This window comes from Athene noctua, chromosome 26, assembly GCF_965140245.1.
Source record: "Athene noctua chromosome 26, bAthNoc1.hap1.1, whole genome shotgun sequence".
NCBI lineage: Eukaryota > Metazoa > Chordata > Aves > Strigiformes > Strigidae > Athene > Athene noctua.
In genome coordinates this window covers 4,817,569-4,836,264 of record NC_134062.1, presented here as the reverse complement: position 1 = coordinate 4,836,264, position 18,696 = coordinate 4,817,569, and positions in this window count along the sequence as shown.

Below are 18,696 nucleotides of genomic sequence, written 5' to 3'. Positions count from 1 at the left end.
ACAAAGACCAGTAGCAAGTGTTTAAAGAAGAACATGTTCAGAGCTGTTCCATACCTCCCTTCGAATTCTGGCCATCTGACTGCAGTTAGATCATTTTCTCTTACCGTTATTAGTCAACCTGTATTTTGTGAACCATCTCGTGAAGACAAAAAAATGATCCGGGCCAAAGCTTTGGCGACTGTTTTTGTCACCTCCTGGTGTCTCCTAAATGTCAGGCAGAATACCTGTCCAGCTGGGGCATTGCGGGGTGGGTGGGAGAGCTTGGGAATCTCACTTGCGGGCTGGCTGCGACACGCAGTCTGTGCCTGGGAAGCCTGGCTTCCACCGGCAGCACCACCTTCGACTCAAGCAAGTCGCTTTATATCTCTTAGCCTTGATTTACCCCTGTAAAACGAGTTTAACAGACTACTTCATGAAGTAGTCTCAATTAATTAGCATTTGTAAAACTGCTCTGAGATTCCCAGATGAAAGGCTGGCCTGGAATGGCAAATTGCTAATGATAATTAATAGTTGTTCATGATCTCTTTACAGAATTCCAAATTATTTTCTGAGGGGAAGAAAGTAGGGATGGAGGCTCTCAAGACAGAGATCACTGAGAAACCCCAGGACAGCTATACCTCCCCGCCTGCCCCGCCTCCTTCCCCAGCATTAATAGGAAGCACTGACACCTCTTATGAACAGGGGAAATGGAAGGTAATAAAGGCCCCAGGTGCTCCTGTATTCACTACACGTTCTTCCTCCAGCACGCCATGTAGCTGGGGAAGGGTAGGAAGGGGGAGTGAGACAGCAGGAGTGGATGAACAGGGGTGTTACATTTCTCTCTCAAATGGATGCAAAGGCAGCCCTAATTAAACAGATGTTCTTAATAATACTCTGACAACTGTCCCTGCTTTAATTTCCTTCAGAGTAAAGATTAATATAACAATGCAACAATACTTTACAAGGGGAGAAAAGGGAGCTGAGCTAATAAAAGGCAGTAGCTTACATGGTATATTATTGCTTTTCTTTCTGCTTGTCTAGCGAATATTTACCTCCTCTGGGAGCAGTTTTCATATTTATTTGATCGTTCCTCCAAGCTAAAGCTGACTTTGTGGTACATTGCAAAAGAATTAATGCCAGGGCCAAGAGGTGTGCTGGGTGCACAGACACATCAGGGGTCTCCATGGTGATTCTCCAGCCAGAGGAAAGATCCCAGGGCGCTGAAGTTAGCAGTGCTGTTAACCACAAGCCGTGGTAGCAGGGAGTGAATTCCAGGCTCATGTAACAGGAAACTTCTGGAGCAGTAGCAGGCGAGCCACGGAAGATAGGAGATTGCTTCTGGGCTGATCCTTGGACCAAAAAAGGACTTTCTCTATGCTCTGTAGTCTCTATAGTGTGATGGGCAGGCATGAAAAGAGCAGAGGCAGAGAGCCAAGGCAAGCAGGCCTCAGAGAAGATGGTTCCTGAACTCTTGGGAAGGAGACAGGACTTCTGTGCAGCTACTCTCATCTCACATATCTGTGCTGAATTAGTTTAAAATGAGAACGGCTGGACTTTTGCACCTACTTCTATTCATGCAGAAGGCCAATAGCCACAAGATAAGACTGTCACATGGCCTCTTCTGATCACCCTGAGTTCTGATCACCAGGGGGTACGGAGTAACCAAACCTCCAATATCACACCTTAGCCTTAAGACACAGTGTGACATAATCCTTGAGCAGGATATTAAACATATACTCCCAAGTTTCTCTTCACTGCCCACTCTGGGTGGGCTTATTAAATAATAAAACACTCCTCGTCTGAGGAATATTCACTTTTGCCCAGTTTGAATTTCACAGAATTTAGCAGCAAGAAAGAAACCAAACTCTCTCAAGTGGGAGAGCTGTCTCTAGTATCCACAGGTGAGTCTGTATCTTTTTTTTTTTTTGGTTCAGGTCATTCAAAATGGGACATTTCCACAAACAGCAACAGACTACAAATCTTCACTTTTGAAAATAAATTCATGCCTGAATATGATGCTCCATATCTAACAATACAGCATCTTCTAATACTAGGCGTGGGCCAACAGAGCAGCCCTAAGGAAAGAGATGGAGAGCACCCCTGGATGAATTGTCATCCGTATCCAGGCGCCCCTCAGCACAACAGATTATTATGAGGGACCATGGTTTTGCTACCCTGTGCCTGAACTGAAATAGCTTGCAGAAATGATTTGGCACCTCTGCAAATAATGTCTGTCACTGCTGCATGTACTCTTCAATGTCAGCTGCTTTCTCAAGCTGCTTTCCTCCCTCTGGAAGGCGCCCTGCTTGCAGATCTCTTCCCAGCAGCTTTATGCTGGGCACAGCCTAGAGTGGGGCTTAGCTTGAGTTTAGCTGTGAGCCTGGGCTACAGCTCTGCATCTCCCAAATCATACCTGGGCAAAACCGCATGAAAGTCTGCTTGTGTCACAGAGCTTCATGCTGACGCTGTCCCTCAGTTTGCTAAGCAGATGTACAAATTATCTCACTCCAGCAAGAAGCAAACACAAATGGGAAACAACTGGCTTGTGGATCACCTCATTAAATTTTCCACCCCAATTCTCTTCCTTCCCAACAGCTAGGAGAGTAACTGAACGCTGGAGGCATTAGGAACACACCCGTGCTGTCTGGCAGAGTGAGAAGCTGAGAGAGAAGGATGGAGACAGAGAGGGGCAGAAGCAGAGAGCAAGGAAGACATCAAGGGAGCCGAGACACAAGGTGAAGCAAGAGAAAGAGAAAAGGAGGGATCTATGGCGATGGGAAGAAGGAAGGAAGATAAAGACTCACTCCGTGGAATATGAGTTCCCTACCATTCGACTATTCTTTAAATATTTTAAAGCTCTATTTGTTATGCAATTTGTGAAGCTGTTTACAATAATGAAGCCCTTAGACAATAAGGAGGAAAGCTAAAGAAAAGAGCAGAAGCTGGCAGCTACGTACATTGCCCTTTGTTGGAATTAATGAGGCTTGTTTACTTTCTGGCTTTTTACAGCTTTCTGAAATGTCAGCTGCCACCCAGACTGTCTTGGCAAAAGCACATCATCAACCTCCCCCGCCCTCCATCCACCCCCTATACCTGGATGTCTTCATCCCTCTCCTGACTTTCACTCCAAGCCCCTACCCACTGAGCAACCTCTCGTCTCAAAACATTTTTCACACTGAAGACTGCAACTCTCACAAATGGACTCATTATTAGGGGTAACACATCATTACAGTGGCAGCATTCCTGGAGTTGTTAATGGAATTAACAGCACACAAATAATCACCATAGCTGAACTAACTGTATCCAGGAGAAAGCTCTTCAGACCTTTGCAGCTAAGAGGTTCCCTTGGTCTCTGCTCTCAAGCAGGGATGAAGTTGTGCATGTCTGCTGGAATTACCATGGCTAAATTGATGGATGCCCCAGGCTTGGACTGACCTGGTCTTGTTCTTGGCAATTATCTTGCACTCCTCTGGGCTCCCTATTCATCCAAGAACTATTTCCAACTCTCCCCACCAGCAATATCTTTCTGCTGCTACTCCAGTTGTCCTGTTCTTTTGTACCCTTCTGTCTCAGCTCCGCTCCAATGTCCTGGGTGCAGTGAGGAAGAGGAGTTTGTCAGGCAACCATGTTAAGCCCATATGAGTCAGGCACACCTCAGCCCTGGTGTCAGAACAAGAATTAATACGGCGTTGCAGGGGCAGGCTGAATTATTTAGTTGCTCCATAAATCAGCTGGCTGGAGTGGTCTCTGCACAGCAACAACACTGGCCATTGCTCATTATTCTTCTCCTTGCTAGGGCTGCCAAAAAGGGTCTCAAAGGTTAATGATAGAGAGTCACTGCCCCTTCCCATTCACAGATGCTTTGTTTTCTGCTTCCAATCATCCCTCTCTACTGCTGCAGCCAGGCTGACTCAAAGCTCATGGAAACACGGGCCCTGGGGGTGGCCTCCTGCACTCACCACTAGCCCAGAATTCTCAGTCAACGCTGGGAACAGATCTCTGCTCTCTACACTGGGCCCAGCCTGTCAGCCCAGGGTGCTTACCTCAAGGGATGGGAAGGCCTGAACTAGCTCAACAACCCTATTTGTAGCAACCATTTTGAGACTCTAACTCCTATTTCCCTCCAGGTATTTGTCATATTTCTCTGTGGGGGCTGACTCATTTCATACACCTTCTCCTGCTTGTGTCCTATCAGAGGTGGCCCTTAGTACAAATGCGCTCAGCTCCACGGGGACCCCATCCTGCCACCTTCCCTGTCCCTGTGAGCAGTGACGCTCAGAGTGCCCCTGAAACCTCCCTTACCTGCGCAGAAACATCCTATACCATGGCAATACTAACCCATGTTAACAACCTGGGTTAGTATTCCAGCAGAGAAAAAGCATGCACAAACCCGCTGCATGTCCCTCCCTTCTCAGGGCACAGGCAAAAATGAAAAGCCCTAAAACTATGCAGCCATGGTGCTTTAACTCTACTAAGGGTTACAGCAGATCTGTCCCTGACTATGACTGTTGCCTGGTAATGAATAGTTGTGTCTCTAGGTTATTCAAGGGCCTCGAAGAGTTTTATGGGGATAAATAAATCCAGTTCTTTTAATTCCAGAAAGATGTCCCCAGCCAAACGCTGCTACACTGGGCTGTTTCTCTTATATTGTCTGTGCTGTCCGTATGCGAGTCCCTTCCAGCCTCTCCAGGTGTGGGATCACAATGGAGAATGTGAAATTCACTCCGCATCTCTAAGTTGTATTGAGCTACTGAAGGCTCTAACAGAGTTCTGCAAAGCCCTGGTTCTAACTCAACATTATTCAATTAGTCCATTTTGCTGATTACCATCTGGGTCACTGTTGTCAGGGTTACAGCTTGCTCAGTATTCACCCATAGATCATATCTGAAAATACACCTGGGGATATTAAAAAATAACAGACCTTCAGTGCAACGCGATTTCAAAACATTCCCACAGCTGCTTTACGGATCCTAGAGTGAAGTTCATTAATTTTGTCCATTTTAAGTAAAGTAAAAATAAAAACATATTTTCGTGTGATCTCTGCACTAACAGTGGATGTGTGATGCAGAGGAGGGTGGCCTGGATAACTTACCTCTCATACCACGGGTGCATTATGCACTGGCATTCACACAAATCTAATGATTTCGAGGGACTCTGTCTGCTTGTGCAAGACAGACAATGTCTGAGGGCTTGCGAGACTTTGATTGTGGAAATATGAGATCCAGAGCACATATGGATGAAAGTGACTGTGTTTGTGCTGCAACTGTGCGTAAACATGTCCAAAAAAGAAAGTCTGAATATTTGTATTTTGAATGTAACTGCTTGTCAACTTGGGATCCACCAGAAAGCCTGTGCCCACAACAACCTGTGTGTGGGAGAGATTTAACCCCCGTGACTCTGTTTATAAGATTGTAAAAATGCATGTAAGTGCGACGAGATGGGTCAAGAAAAAGAGTGAAGTGGCTCCTATGAATCTGGGATTGTGCGATTGCATGCCCAGGTGTCATGGGGTGTGTGTGCCTGTTCGTTTGCTAAGGAGCAGCCAAAGGAGGTCAGTTTGGGACAAGCCAGTTGCAAAAATAGGATTATCAGGCAGCCAGAGCTTCAAGTGACAAGAGCACTGCCATCACTTGCAGTTCAAGCCCAAATAAGCCCGTGCCATAGAAGTACAAGGGCTTTGCAGCTGAGCCCTGCCTTGTGTTACTCGCCAGCCTGTGGGCCCAGGGAGAGTGTGCAGCAGTTGTGTGAGCACTCGTTGTGCTGCACTCCAGAGAGAGAGTGAACTTCCAGACCAGGGAGACTGAACTACCGGACAAGTCATTTGTTTTCTAAAAAAGCTATATCCTTATTTCCGCTGAGATGTAACACTGGCCTGAAGTTCCCAAGGTCTAAGCAAAGCCATCAGTCACAGTCAACTGGGCCTGGACTGCAGCAAAGAGGCAGTTCATATCTTTTAAAAAGCAGGTACACAGGGACGAACTGCTGACCTGGTAGAAAGACAGTTGCTCTACACAAATGCATAATGGAAAGATGTAAACTGGCCCCCATTTCTCTTTCAAGGAGAGAACAAGCCAGCTATTTACTGCCCTAAGGGAGAACCTCCTCCTTCACTGTCTGTAGATGCGTGAGCCAAAGACCATAACTGGAGATACAGCAGGAATAATAAATGCAAATTAGGTGGCATTTCCCCAAGCATTCACTGCTGCCTGCCTGTGTTTTGGAACTGATTGACCGTACAACAGAACTGGACAAACACTGAGCATGTGTGAACGATCCCATCACTTAATTGCTCTCGTATCCTTCTTCCCTGCTGTTCAGGGAAGCTTACACCCCAGATGAAATTGGTCCTGTGCGTTTCATGTACAGGCTCAAGATAAAATTCCAGCTGATGTGAAAGTCCAACCTTTGCATTGTGGCTGGTGCCACAGGGTACCAGCCCATGGCATAAATGAGAATGACCCAGAGGCACTCCGTGAGGAGGAATCTCAAGGAGGTGGCCCTGCAGGGCCGTGGATGGGGTGATACAGATAGCTACACCAGTTGTGTGTTCTTCTGGGAACCTGTCTGCAAACAGATAATCCGGTTTCCCAACTGCTTTCTGCCACAGAAGTAGCATAAATTGTTAGGGCATGGCCCAGAGCTTAGCCCAGTTTCCGTATGATCTCTCTGCTATACAAAAACTGAAATCACTTTATCCACCACTGAAACGCAGCAAATTCCACCTTGGGTGGAATATAACAGCTCTTTAAGGATGATGCTACACAGTCTGAGATAGGAAGTGAAAGGAACGGTAACTCGTGCAAATCCAAGGGGACTACAGATAGGAAGAATATTAGTCTGCAAATGGGAGGGTGTCCCAGTTCACTAGTACTCAGACATTCGGTTTTACATCCAACCAAATGGCAGGGACTGATACCACCCTCCATGACCATGCTCCTTAGCCAAGGACCAGATTAGAGGTATTTAATACACTGATGTTCTTGTTGAACAATACCCTTTCTAGCAGTACGATAGCATTTTTTTTGGAGAAGTCTCACCCTAAATACTGATCAAACACAACCTGCTTAGCTTGATAACAGCAGCCCCATTAAAAATCTGTATCATGCACCAATTTTGCCTTTTTCTATCCCCCATGATGAGCTCATCAGTAAACAGCTAAGCAGAAACTTGATTAAGAACGTGAAAAAAGAAGATTTTTCTCCTCTACAGGAAGATTTAATGTAGAGCTGTTTTAAGCTCCTTCCCACAACAGGTTTTCTCAACTTGTTGCTTGAAATCACTCACACAGAAGGCTGTCTGTCTAAACGCAGGCTGTGCCACCCAGTCCAGTTTCTGTTCCTCCCACTAATACATCAACTTATCTCAGCATTCCAGCATCTTTTCAATGGTTTTAATACCTGGCAAAAATTTATGCAGGCGTGACTCATGGTCAAATATCAACAAGAAATTTACAAGCAACATTTCAAAGAGATTCTTGGAGAAGGCAGAGATGTCAGTTTATGGCATGAGTGTTCGATTACTAGCCTCTCAACAGGGCCCCTTCAAACCAGAAGACGGTTACCAGATGTAGAACTGAAAGCAGAATAGCTCAAGAGTGGTTGGAATCAGCAAAAACCTATTGGTCACAAAAATCTGTACTAACAGTTAGAGAACTAATCCCTCTATGTACACAAACACCCTCTGAGGATGACACCTAATGCATTTATTTTGTTGGGTTTTTTTTCACTACTGCTGCCAAAGCCTTTCCACTCACTGTTCTGACCATGTATGACTAATGTACAGCATCTTTGGGAGCCTTCAGGACTCTCTTTATCAGATCCTTGTACCAATCATGCTCCATCTGACCACTGAATTTAATGAATCTTGCTGGAATGAAATATTTTTGAGACCAGGATTCTAAGGGTTGACATTGTCTTGATAATGATAAAAGAAATAATGTACGTATTGGGTTTTCTCTTCTCCTTTGAAATGTAATCCCGGGGCTGTGTGTAAAGAAGTAATTGTATTTGAAAAAGAGAAATGGGACCGTGTAAGGTCAAGCTTTGAGAAGTTCTCAGCACAGGCAGAGAAGATTTGAATTGGAGTCTGAGGCACAGAAAAGATTGACAGTGAGAGACAGAAGACAGAAGGTGAACTGGAGAAAGAGTCACATAGGTCACTGGAATAGCATCATAGACAGAGGGATGAAAGAACAGATTGAGAGAAAAAAACATATTAAAGAGATGTATGCATTCTTCTAAGTACACGTTTCTACATATTTACCTACCCATACTTTGTCTTGTTTTTAATATGTGCCTATCCGTCTGTATTACCAAACTGCTTCCCTATTCTTCCTCTTCTAGCCTCCTGCTACTTTCTCTCCACACCTTCCTCTCTTTCTAAACTTGCTCTACCAGTGCATCTGTGCTTCCACGGAAAAGTGTTTCTCCCTCCTCTCATCCATCCAATCCATCACAAGCCACATTTATAGCTATCTGGACACAATGAAATTCCAGCTCCCTGGTACAGAAATAATCATTTCTTTTCATGTAATATGAAAATATTGTAATATTTTCATACTGTAATAATCTCAGGATTATTCATTTCAAAGGGAAGGAAGTAAATTTAATGAGTTTTTATAAATGCTGATATTTTAAAAATAAATGAACGGGGTGCAACAGGACTTTATTAAAATACAAAGAGATTAGCAAGGTCTTATTCCCTTCAATTATTAACAATGTACTTGTTCTCCAGAAAAGTACCCATGAAAATTTAAAACAGATGAAAATGGTTGTTCACTTAAAACTGCTCAGTTAATCTGTGAGAAATGTTTTATTCAAAGGCATTCAATGAATACTGCAAGGTTTGATATGTGATAATCCATCATTCATGTGGCACAAACATGAAGATCGATAAAATGTTGTGTCAAGAGAGGTGAACATGGCATCTTTGGAGGATTTCTGCACAGGCAGCTTGTTTCAATTCATGGGATGTCTGAAATCAATGTTAAGTCATAGATTTTACAAACTGGATGCATTTTTGTTGTTTCATTTATAACTCTGCAGTCTCAACTCACATCTGGAGGCTGAAATGGCATGAGTTGAAAGGAGAAAAATGTGTTTCAAAAGCTTTGGTATAATTTTTTTTCCAAAGGCAAGGAGATAGTTTTTGGCATTGAGTTTGGGAATAACCAAATCATCGGGGTTTTAGCATAATAACAACAAAGTCAGCCCAGAAGAAAATTTGAATGTGGATTATAGGTCACATTGGATTTCTCTCTGAAAACAAGCTCAAAGTAAGATTAAGAGGTCTGGCCTAGGCCACAGTAAGAATGGAAATCCATCTAGGAAACATGCATCTGGGTCTGTCTGCTGCAGCCAAGTGCGGACCTTCGGGTCAGGCGTTTCTGCGCAAGCTACAAGTAGTATTAGCAGGGCTGTGCACCTGCTTTAACCTCGTTAGTTTAGAGCTTGAACTCCAACTTGAAAAAACTTGGGTTTAGTGTTTTCATTTTTTGTATTAGAGTAGGGTCAAGAGACAGCCATCTGACACCAAGGCCACCAGAGCATATGGATGTTGCTTTTGTTCTGAGAAAAAAACAAAAGAAAGCCAAAACAGGGAAAAGAGAGAAACTCTAGTATAAAAGGAGAGTGTTTTGCACATGGTGCCCATTGTACCAGTTAAGCTTTGAGTACAAGGGGTTCTTTTACCCAGCGTGATTATTCTTGAGGCCACGCATAAGGTTTATTTCTGGTTTTATTTGAACAAGACAATTCTTGTAAAAGACTGTTTCCTTATGAGCACAATACTCAGAAAAGATGTGGCTAGGAACCAGTGTGAGCCCACAGGCTCAGAGGGTAGAATTAGAGGGATATGTTCACTGGGTTTCTCACCCCCTTATTCTTTACTTGCTTTCTATGTTTCTGCAATTACTGTGCTTTCCAAGGTGAGATTAGGCAAGAGCAAGGCTGCTGATCTAAGCATAGAGATTAGTTTTATCTCTTAAGTATAAGGCTACTCAGCTCATGATAGTCTGTTATCTGTATTCATAATGAGCAGAGATGTAATGGAGAATCACCAGACTGCAGTGAGTAGCCAAAGCGAATTGTAAGCAGCCTCTGTGTCTCTCTGTTTAGCTCGCTCTGTGGTCTGATAACACCAGACTGGGCAAAGAGACGCCAAGTAACTCCCATAACAGCAAGGACACAAAGCCACACATTTAAGCCACAGCAGCCAGGGGCAGATGCAGTTGGCCTCAGCTAGTCTAAGCCTAGGAGAAGAAGAATGAAATGGTGAGGAGACGGTCATTCTTTATTTAAATAACAGGAGTGGTAACAGAGTACTGAAATACGGACAAGCTACCACAAGATAAGATGCAAGAAAAGACCGTGTATGTTCATATCTTTACAGAACTAATGAGGGAAACAATAACTGTTGTGGCTAACTGGCTTGAAGGCAAAGGGAACCAAGGAAGAAGATGATAATAAAAATAATTTCGTTTCTTTCTGGGTTAGCCTGAACCGACCTGCCTTGTGGTGGTTTGCTGGGTGAAACAGGGGTCTTGGTAACCTGAGCTTCCACATCGTAAGCATTACACAGCTCTCTATACCTCAGTTAATGGGATAATTCCTTCCTGGTGTATAACAGTCCAGTTACCTGGTTTAAGTGCTAAAGCTAGGGAATTATTTGCAGAGAAGAAGCAGATTCTTTTGCAGTTTCTCTGATCCAGTATTGAAACTGCTTCCATGGCTCAAAATTGCTCTGTGCTGTCGTGTAGAGACTGTGAACTGTCTGCTCTCCTACAAATCTGGGCAGAGCAGCAATATGGAGAAAAGAACAGCTAGAAGTGCACAGGGCTTTTAAGTGTCTGTAACAGCATCTTTGGTTGATTAAAGAAGTGTTCATGTTAATCATATCTTGTGCTTAATGAACTAACACAAATTGCATCAAGCAGCAACTCTTTTATGTAATATGCCTACCCATGATATGAACCTCTGCGAGAAAAATAAAGTGAAACAACCATCTGAGGCATCCCCTTCCTTCACTTAGATGACGGATCTTGGAAGGTTAAAATTAACAGTGTTTCAAAGCTGCCAGTGAAATACTTATTACAGAGTGCTATGCGCCTCCTTCTGATGAGGGGAAAGACACAAACATATAGACTAGGAAATAAGAGAAAAGTGTAGACAAGAACAGTTATCAGCAGCGTAAGAATATCCATTTTATCAGCTTTTCTTCATGCACACAGAAGATCCTAGCTCTAGTGAGACTCTTACCTTGTAAAGAGGCAGCTTCATCTAACTAGTGAGAGTCCTGGGTTTTGTCCTGACCTTTCATCATTTCTGGTATGTTCATTACCAGTCTATTCCTGGCTCTGTTTCTGACTCACAGCATGAATTTGGATACATTTATTCCATTTTCTCCAAGCCTCACCTTCCTTTTCAGTAACATTTAACAAGCTGAAATCACTGATATGTGTGGAGCGCTTTGAAATTCCTGGATAAAAGCAAGAGACGAGTTTCAGCTATAAAAGATGACCAAATTTGTGAATGAATAAACCAAGGGTCAGATAATATATTGGAAAGATATTTGCAAGAGATAATGGAGCATTTATTTATAGAGCCATCAGAAGGCCAGACCTAGTCTACTTGTAAATGGAAGCAACAGTCCATTTCTTTGGGCTCTAGGCCAGTTCATACAAAGGCTGACACATTATTAGAAACAGAATAGGTCTATTTTCCATTTCTCAAGGCAAGCTTTTTCATTGCCATATGTTTCTGCTTCTCTATCTAGCTTTTTTTCCCAATGATCTGATATAGTTCTGCAATCCATTACTCTGTTCTTCAGCTAAAGAATCTGATTCTAAAAGGATCAGGGAGAATTTCTCGTGATTCTTATTGCCTTTACACAGGCTTTTCTTGTCAGTTTTCACCCTAGCACTTTGGACACTGGTGGCAGACCAGTTTTTTGCTTGTTTGCTTTCCCTGTGGCAAGGAACCATCTATTTTTCTGAGACCTGAACAACTAGTCGCCTTTTACAGCCGATTCAGTGAAACGTAAGGATCTGTGACCTGCAAGGTCTGCCCAGTTGACCTTATTATCCTAAATGAATGCTCAGTGTTTACACTAGCTGGGAATCCTTATTCCTCAGTACGCTGCTGTTCATCTGCCTAAAAGCAATTGTCTAAAGACATTCTGTCTCTCATCTTTGCCTCAGGATCAAAAGTATCCCATGGGCAAATTATCAATAAACACAAGCTGCGGTGCTCTGTTCGCTATCTCTTTATCAATTTTTGCTTACCTTTGCTGATAAAATTGGATCGGTAAGCAGTAATATGTCCATCAGACAAACATGACACTCCTTATCCCCCATATCTTCTTTGCCTGGGAAAAGTGAGAAGCGGCAGGACCTCATGAGATTTTGCTGATTTCCCCAGGCTAAATCATTAGCCTCTTGGAAGCAACTGGGTGGCTCGGAGGGAGAAGGGGGAGCGCACTGCCTTTGTAGAGCACTTTCCTTGCATAGCCCCATTTTGCATGTGCTTGGTGATGGAGCACCATCCCTAACTCACAGCCCCACTGCATCAGTTTGGTGACATCAGTGACATGAAAATTCAGAGAGCTCTTGATTGTATCTAGGGTCCAAAAGCCCCCATGGAAGACCTTTCCTGACTGAGAACCTAAGCATCCAGCCTCACAGACAAAAGACCTCCACTGCCAGGTAAAAATGGACAAGGGGAAGATGAGTGTTTCCATACTGCATAGGTGCAGCGTGGAGCTGAAAGCGCATTCAGGGCTGAGCTACAAAGAAAGAAGGTGCATGAAACCTTCCAGATGGGAACAGAGCAGGCACTCACAAGAAACTTGCTCCTATAGCTTCTGCAGTTTTGCTGAAGTCCTCATAATTTTTCCAGGCACTTCTGCTGCAGTGCAGCTATTTCAGCCTGGTCAATGGCTAAAAACCAGCCTGATGGCAACATATTGTGGCCCCTTTGCTTGCTCCAGGGAAGATTTTTTTCCTTGTTATATTCTTATTGAAAAAGACTGATACTGCACAATATTCCTAGATTTAGGGAATCTGTCTGCCAATTCAGTTCAGCCTAAGCCAATCCAATCTACCCATCCATATGCAGAGATATGCAGGAATGCACTTGAGAGCTGGAAAGTGAGAAAGTAATAATTTTCTGACCTGCAAAGATGTTGCTGTGAACAAGGTTAACTGAAAGAATTCATCTTCACTGAGCAATGTTTTACTCACGGGGTTTTCAAGGCTGGGGACTGGGCTGCGTGGACACTGTATCATTTTTATCATGGCACTTCTTCATTTTTCGTTTTACTGTTAGCACTTGCCTCTTTTCCCTCCCTCTCTTTTAATTTTCAACCTTTTTGTAAATGGTGCTGATTTATTTGGCCTCTCCATACCTCTCTCCCTCCCCTCCTCTCCATTTAACTCTCCATAAGAAGGAGGAATTTAAAGTAGAGGAGCTGCTTCTACACTGGACAGGAGGGCTGCGCAGTCAAAATTGGGTAGTGACTTGGAAGAGCTCAGATGCTATGGTAACAGAGGTCACAAAGGTATTCAGACAGATATGATAGCTGTCATTTTCTTTTCACTCCCCGTTCCACACACCTCCTTCAGCAAGGGCTGCCTTTGAGTTATGATTTCAGGAAACCCCAACTTTAAGTGCAAATGATTTCATGTTAAAAGGGGGTGGGTGTGGGTGCGTTTGTTCCTATAAGATTGTATGTCCAAATTACCAGGCATTGTATAGGTTTAATTTTCTTCTAAACAAGCAAAACTGACAATCTGATAAATTTCAGTGATTTCCATACCAATGGATGTTCTTCCAAATGAAATCTAATGGGTAAATTCCATGTAGCCTGGGATTCCACTGAGAGCTCACTGCACACCTACTGTATGCATGAACACCTTTCAACCTGTATAACCTTAAATGCTTTTACAGCTTTTTATATGCACAGGAAGTTGTAATAATGACTGTAAAGAAACTAAAACTTGACTAAAAAAGGGGAGCAGATCATGCATTAACCTATTTGTTCTGAACCTTGGCTGATTAGGAAGTTCGAACACTTAACCCCTTCCAGTTTCATGACTTCCTCAGACAGAAAAGATTCTCTGCTGAGGGATGTAATGACTTAGAGTATTGCCAATTCCATTTTCTATTCCTAGTCCTTATGCCTCATGGAAGTGTTGGCTGTCTGATTGCTACAAGTGCTCAAAGAGCATTTTGTTGAGCTATCTAATGGCAAACTGAGTTTTTAAAGTTCAGTTAAATTTCAGATAGGTTTGCAAATAGAAGAACAACTTTTTAAACTTACCTTGAACTTCTCAACAAAGAAATTAATCTGCCCTTCCACCAAACTTTGTTGGGAGTCTTCCCTCAGTTTCTCTAAGCCTTTACCTTCATAAATTCTTTTCATATCAGCTTTGACAATGTTCTCATCCTAGCTGTTACCTGAATCCCTCCAGAAGTTGGATAGCTTTAGAAGCTCGATAGCACCTGCGTTGAAGTCAAATCCCAGTCTCAAAATTCTCCCCATCCTCTGCAATGGCTTAACCAAGCTCAGTATAAATAGCCAGCACCCTGTGCTAAGCCTTCTATGTATTTTGGACAAGAGTGAGTTAAAAAACAGAGCTGAAATTCCAGTCTTGCATGTCTGCCACTGGAGCAGATTCACTGCTTGGGATAATTCCTCTGAATTGAACAGCACTAACCCAGGGATGAACCTAGCCTACAAGCCATATGATGCTATGCACTGTAAATCCCCCTTCTCATTTCTTGCTCTGGCTCCACAACATTTATTGTCTGGGCTAGTGAAGCAAGGAGCAGTGTCACATGTTCATGACATAAATATGCTGTCAGGAAGCGTTATGTCTGATGGCCTGGTTGACTAGAATGGGGACTCAAATATTAGCAGCTTTTATCTAGAAGGAGAAGGAAAGCACCATTTCCAGGATAGAAGGCATAATATTGAAATGATCCATCACAGCTGATGTACCCAGATGGCTTTATGAATGAGAGAGAAAGGAAATAGATTGCCCAGTTCACCACATTTAAAGTGACAAAGCTGAGAAATAAATCCTCATGCTATTGGATCCCATTCCCTGAACAGAAGATACACCATATCTGCTGCCTGGAAACAAAGAAGTAAAATAAAAATAAAGATTGAGGGTTGTACAGAAGTCTTACTCCTATTACTTTAATCATAGTACGGTACATCTCCACCGAACAAGACAAGAGCAAGTAGATAGATGGACAAAGAAAGAAAGAGTTAAACTCCAATGCCTGAGCTAAAACAGAAACTGAACTGACCTGAGCAGAGAGCACACTGGTATCCAGGTTACATTTTCATGCATTCTCATTTTCATGAAGTGAACCTAGACAGCTGATACAATGCTTTGAGACCCCTCCAGATGAAAGCTGCTATGGAACCCTGGCAAAATTGTCATTAATGCCTTGTCAGGCTTTATGTGCTTTTTGAGGTAATTTCCTGCTAAGACTCTGGTATTAAACAAAATTACACTAAGCGCCATCACAAGGTCATTCTATACATTTAATTCTTCATGTTAAAATTCCTCATCTGCCATGTCTGTTGATTGGTTTGATGTTTAATTAGTTACAATGGCTGTATGAGTTGGGTTTCTGTTGTCTGCCAGCATGACAAATTAGCATATCCATAATGCAAATGACAACCCCTCGTCTTTTAGGACACCCATCACATATAAATATTAAGTGACAGACCCCATAATTACATGGCAATTGCTGTCTCCCTGCTCCTGGGTTCCAGCTCTATGTCCTGACTTGAAGTATGTGAAAGCCATGTCTACAAATCGATTTTAGATTTAAATTTTCTCTGGCTGATACAACTACAGAAAATTTTCAACTACCTATCAGCCTCCGCTGAAGGTCAGTGCGTCACAGGTCACCACCGGGTGATGAATGTGGGCACCGCTGTACTAACTGGAGCATGCCTATCTAGCTCAAATCTTCTGGCTGGCAATGGCCAGGATTCAGAAGCAAATACACAAGAATAATAACAGGAAATTACTGAATAATCGGACCGTAGGATAAGCATCTTCCTCAGCACTGCCATTTGGATGCTGGCTGATAACCTGAGGCGCAATACAGATACGGTGACAATAGACTCTGAAAGAAGCCCTATTCTCTCCACAGGGAGCAATGAACCAGCTGCCAGGACTCTAGTGTGATACGGCTGGAACTGTAGGCTCCGTCGATAATATCTGAAAATCACTATTGGCTACCTCTCAGAAAGAGATGCTCTCTAGTGTAACTGGGAATTGTTAAGCTCGGTATTATTGTCATCACTTATCTAGCAAGGGGAAAGTTGTATGAGGGAGGCCTACCACAGTGCTCCCTTCTGGCTTTAAATCACACACGTGTAATAGCTATGCCTCCTTTTGGTTTGGCACTGCATGGTTAGGGCTTCAGATGGTGAGGTGGGCATTGGAAGATCTGTTAAAGGAACCGTGCGTATGTAGAAAATGCTTATCTTGGTCACAGGACGTTGATGAGGATCCTTTATCTAGTTAGATTAGTAAGACTTGGTCTTTCCCTCTTGTAAACAGAGCTACACAGACAGATAAGTCTCAGGTTATTATTTTCATCCCTTGAGATCATAAGCACCCCAGGACAAAAGCTCTTGTACTAATTGCAGTAAGGTCAGCGGAGTTATGATGCTGACGGTCTGGTCCTGTGTTCAGCTCAACACTAAGCACTCCCAGGTCTCTATGCGCACTGCCTGCAACCCCCCCTGCTCCTTATGTGGCGAGATCCTGCACAAAGCATCTGTTCCCCCTGCATTTGCCTTCAGTGCCCCACTATTTCTGCTCACTTGGCACGCCCTCCTGGCTGGCTGCTCCCTGAGCCTTTGCTACTTTACCACAGAGCAAGCATTAACGGGAAGAAAGAGATATTTGCAAATCTTCCATGTTTTCTGAGTTGCCTGAATTCCCCCAGCACTAAGGTGTGTGTGTGCAGATGCCTGTGTTTCCCCAGCGTTCCCTTCAGTGACTACGCTCAGCGCTTTTCTAGTGCAGAGCCAAGGATTATTCTAGTGGAATTACAAGAGACGAGGCAACTCCATCTCTGCAGAGAAAACAATTTCACAGAAGACTACACTAGGTTAGGACGGGAAGCAGGGACACAAAGGCGGTGAAAAAGAAGCTGATCTCTCCTTGGCTTGCCAGAATGAAGAGCCAATTAAGGTAAACTGGCATCCAGTGTAGTTTTTTTTAAAGGACAGAAAGGCATGGAAGCATGAGGTGATTTGATTCCACATAACTTTCTCTGCCAGCTTAATTACTATTGTATCTCCATCCATCCCCTTCCTGGGCACTTTATTCTTAATGTTATTTTTCACTGGTCCCACAGAAAGGTTATTCTGCTTAGATGATGAAGGAATGGGATGTGATTCAAAGAGCACGGTACACCTGGGGAAGTAGGAATTGGGAAGCCTGTGCACCTTAGCTACTAATCGCACAGCTGATTTTGGACAAAATACACATTCTTTGTACTTAAGAAGCCTAATGTCAAGGGATGGGCTTTGTTGTTGTTCTGCAGATTTGAGATCAGCAGGAAACCAGACTAACACAGGTGGGAAACAAACAGTTGGATGAGAAGTGTCAAATATTTGACCAAAGGAAAAAAAAACCCAAACCTCATGAAATACCTTGCTTTTATACTGCACATAGGACAAGTTTGGAATAGACTGCTAAATCCCTTTTTGATGTATTTCCAGCTCGAGACATGTCTGATTGTCCTGATTTTGGCTGGAGTGCTTAGTTGCTGGCTGGAGTTAAACCACGACAGTGATATGTGTAATTTAAATATAGAGGCACACATGCAAACCATTTCTTTTGACCTGACGTAGCATCTGTGGTTCAGAGGGACAAAGACAGAAGCTGACAGCTCTATGTCATCATCCAGAGCCTGTACTCCAGCTCTGAGTTATCTGTCATTTATGCTTTGCAGATACAGGCAGCTGGTTATATGCAGACTTTGTTCATCCTCCAGAAAGTTCCTGAAGCGAAACTCAAACCCTAGGACGACATCCAGTATAGCTCCATGCAACCAGGTTGCATCAGCCTGGTCAGGGACAGTCGCGACCCGCAGCATGGTGATGCTGCGGATGGTAAATGTGTGCTTCACGATTCTCAACCTCCTTAAACCTGACAAGGAGCCGCACTTCAACTGGCTATGCTGCCATAGCCTGATTTCTTCAAGCAGTTAATGCAGACAACTAGAAACACTCAGAGATTACATTTGCAGCATCTAAGAACGGCTTAAAGAAACCTGAAGTGAATAAAATTCCTCAGTGCTGGAAGGGGAATCAACAGTTTTACAGGGCATGAGAAAGAAGGAAACACACCCCGTTCTCTGTCTCCCTCGCAGACATTACAGGCCTGGTTACAGACATACAGTTTGTATTAATGGGTGGAAAATTAGACCCATTAAGGTCTAATTAACCCCTAATTTAAGGCTAGGAGATGAAGCTTTACATTTCTGTGTAAATCGGGAACAACTCAAGTGAAATTAATGAAGTGTGAAATTTACATACAAAATAAATCAGTACTTTTATATTTGAGTTTTTTTTTTTTTTTTCTTCTTTCCTTGATCTTATGAAGTGAAATAAATTTGAAGCAGCACCTCACTTCTCTGGGGTTCCCGCTACAATGATGGAGAGCTGGAACACATTTCT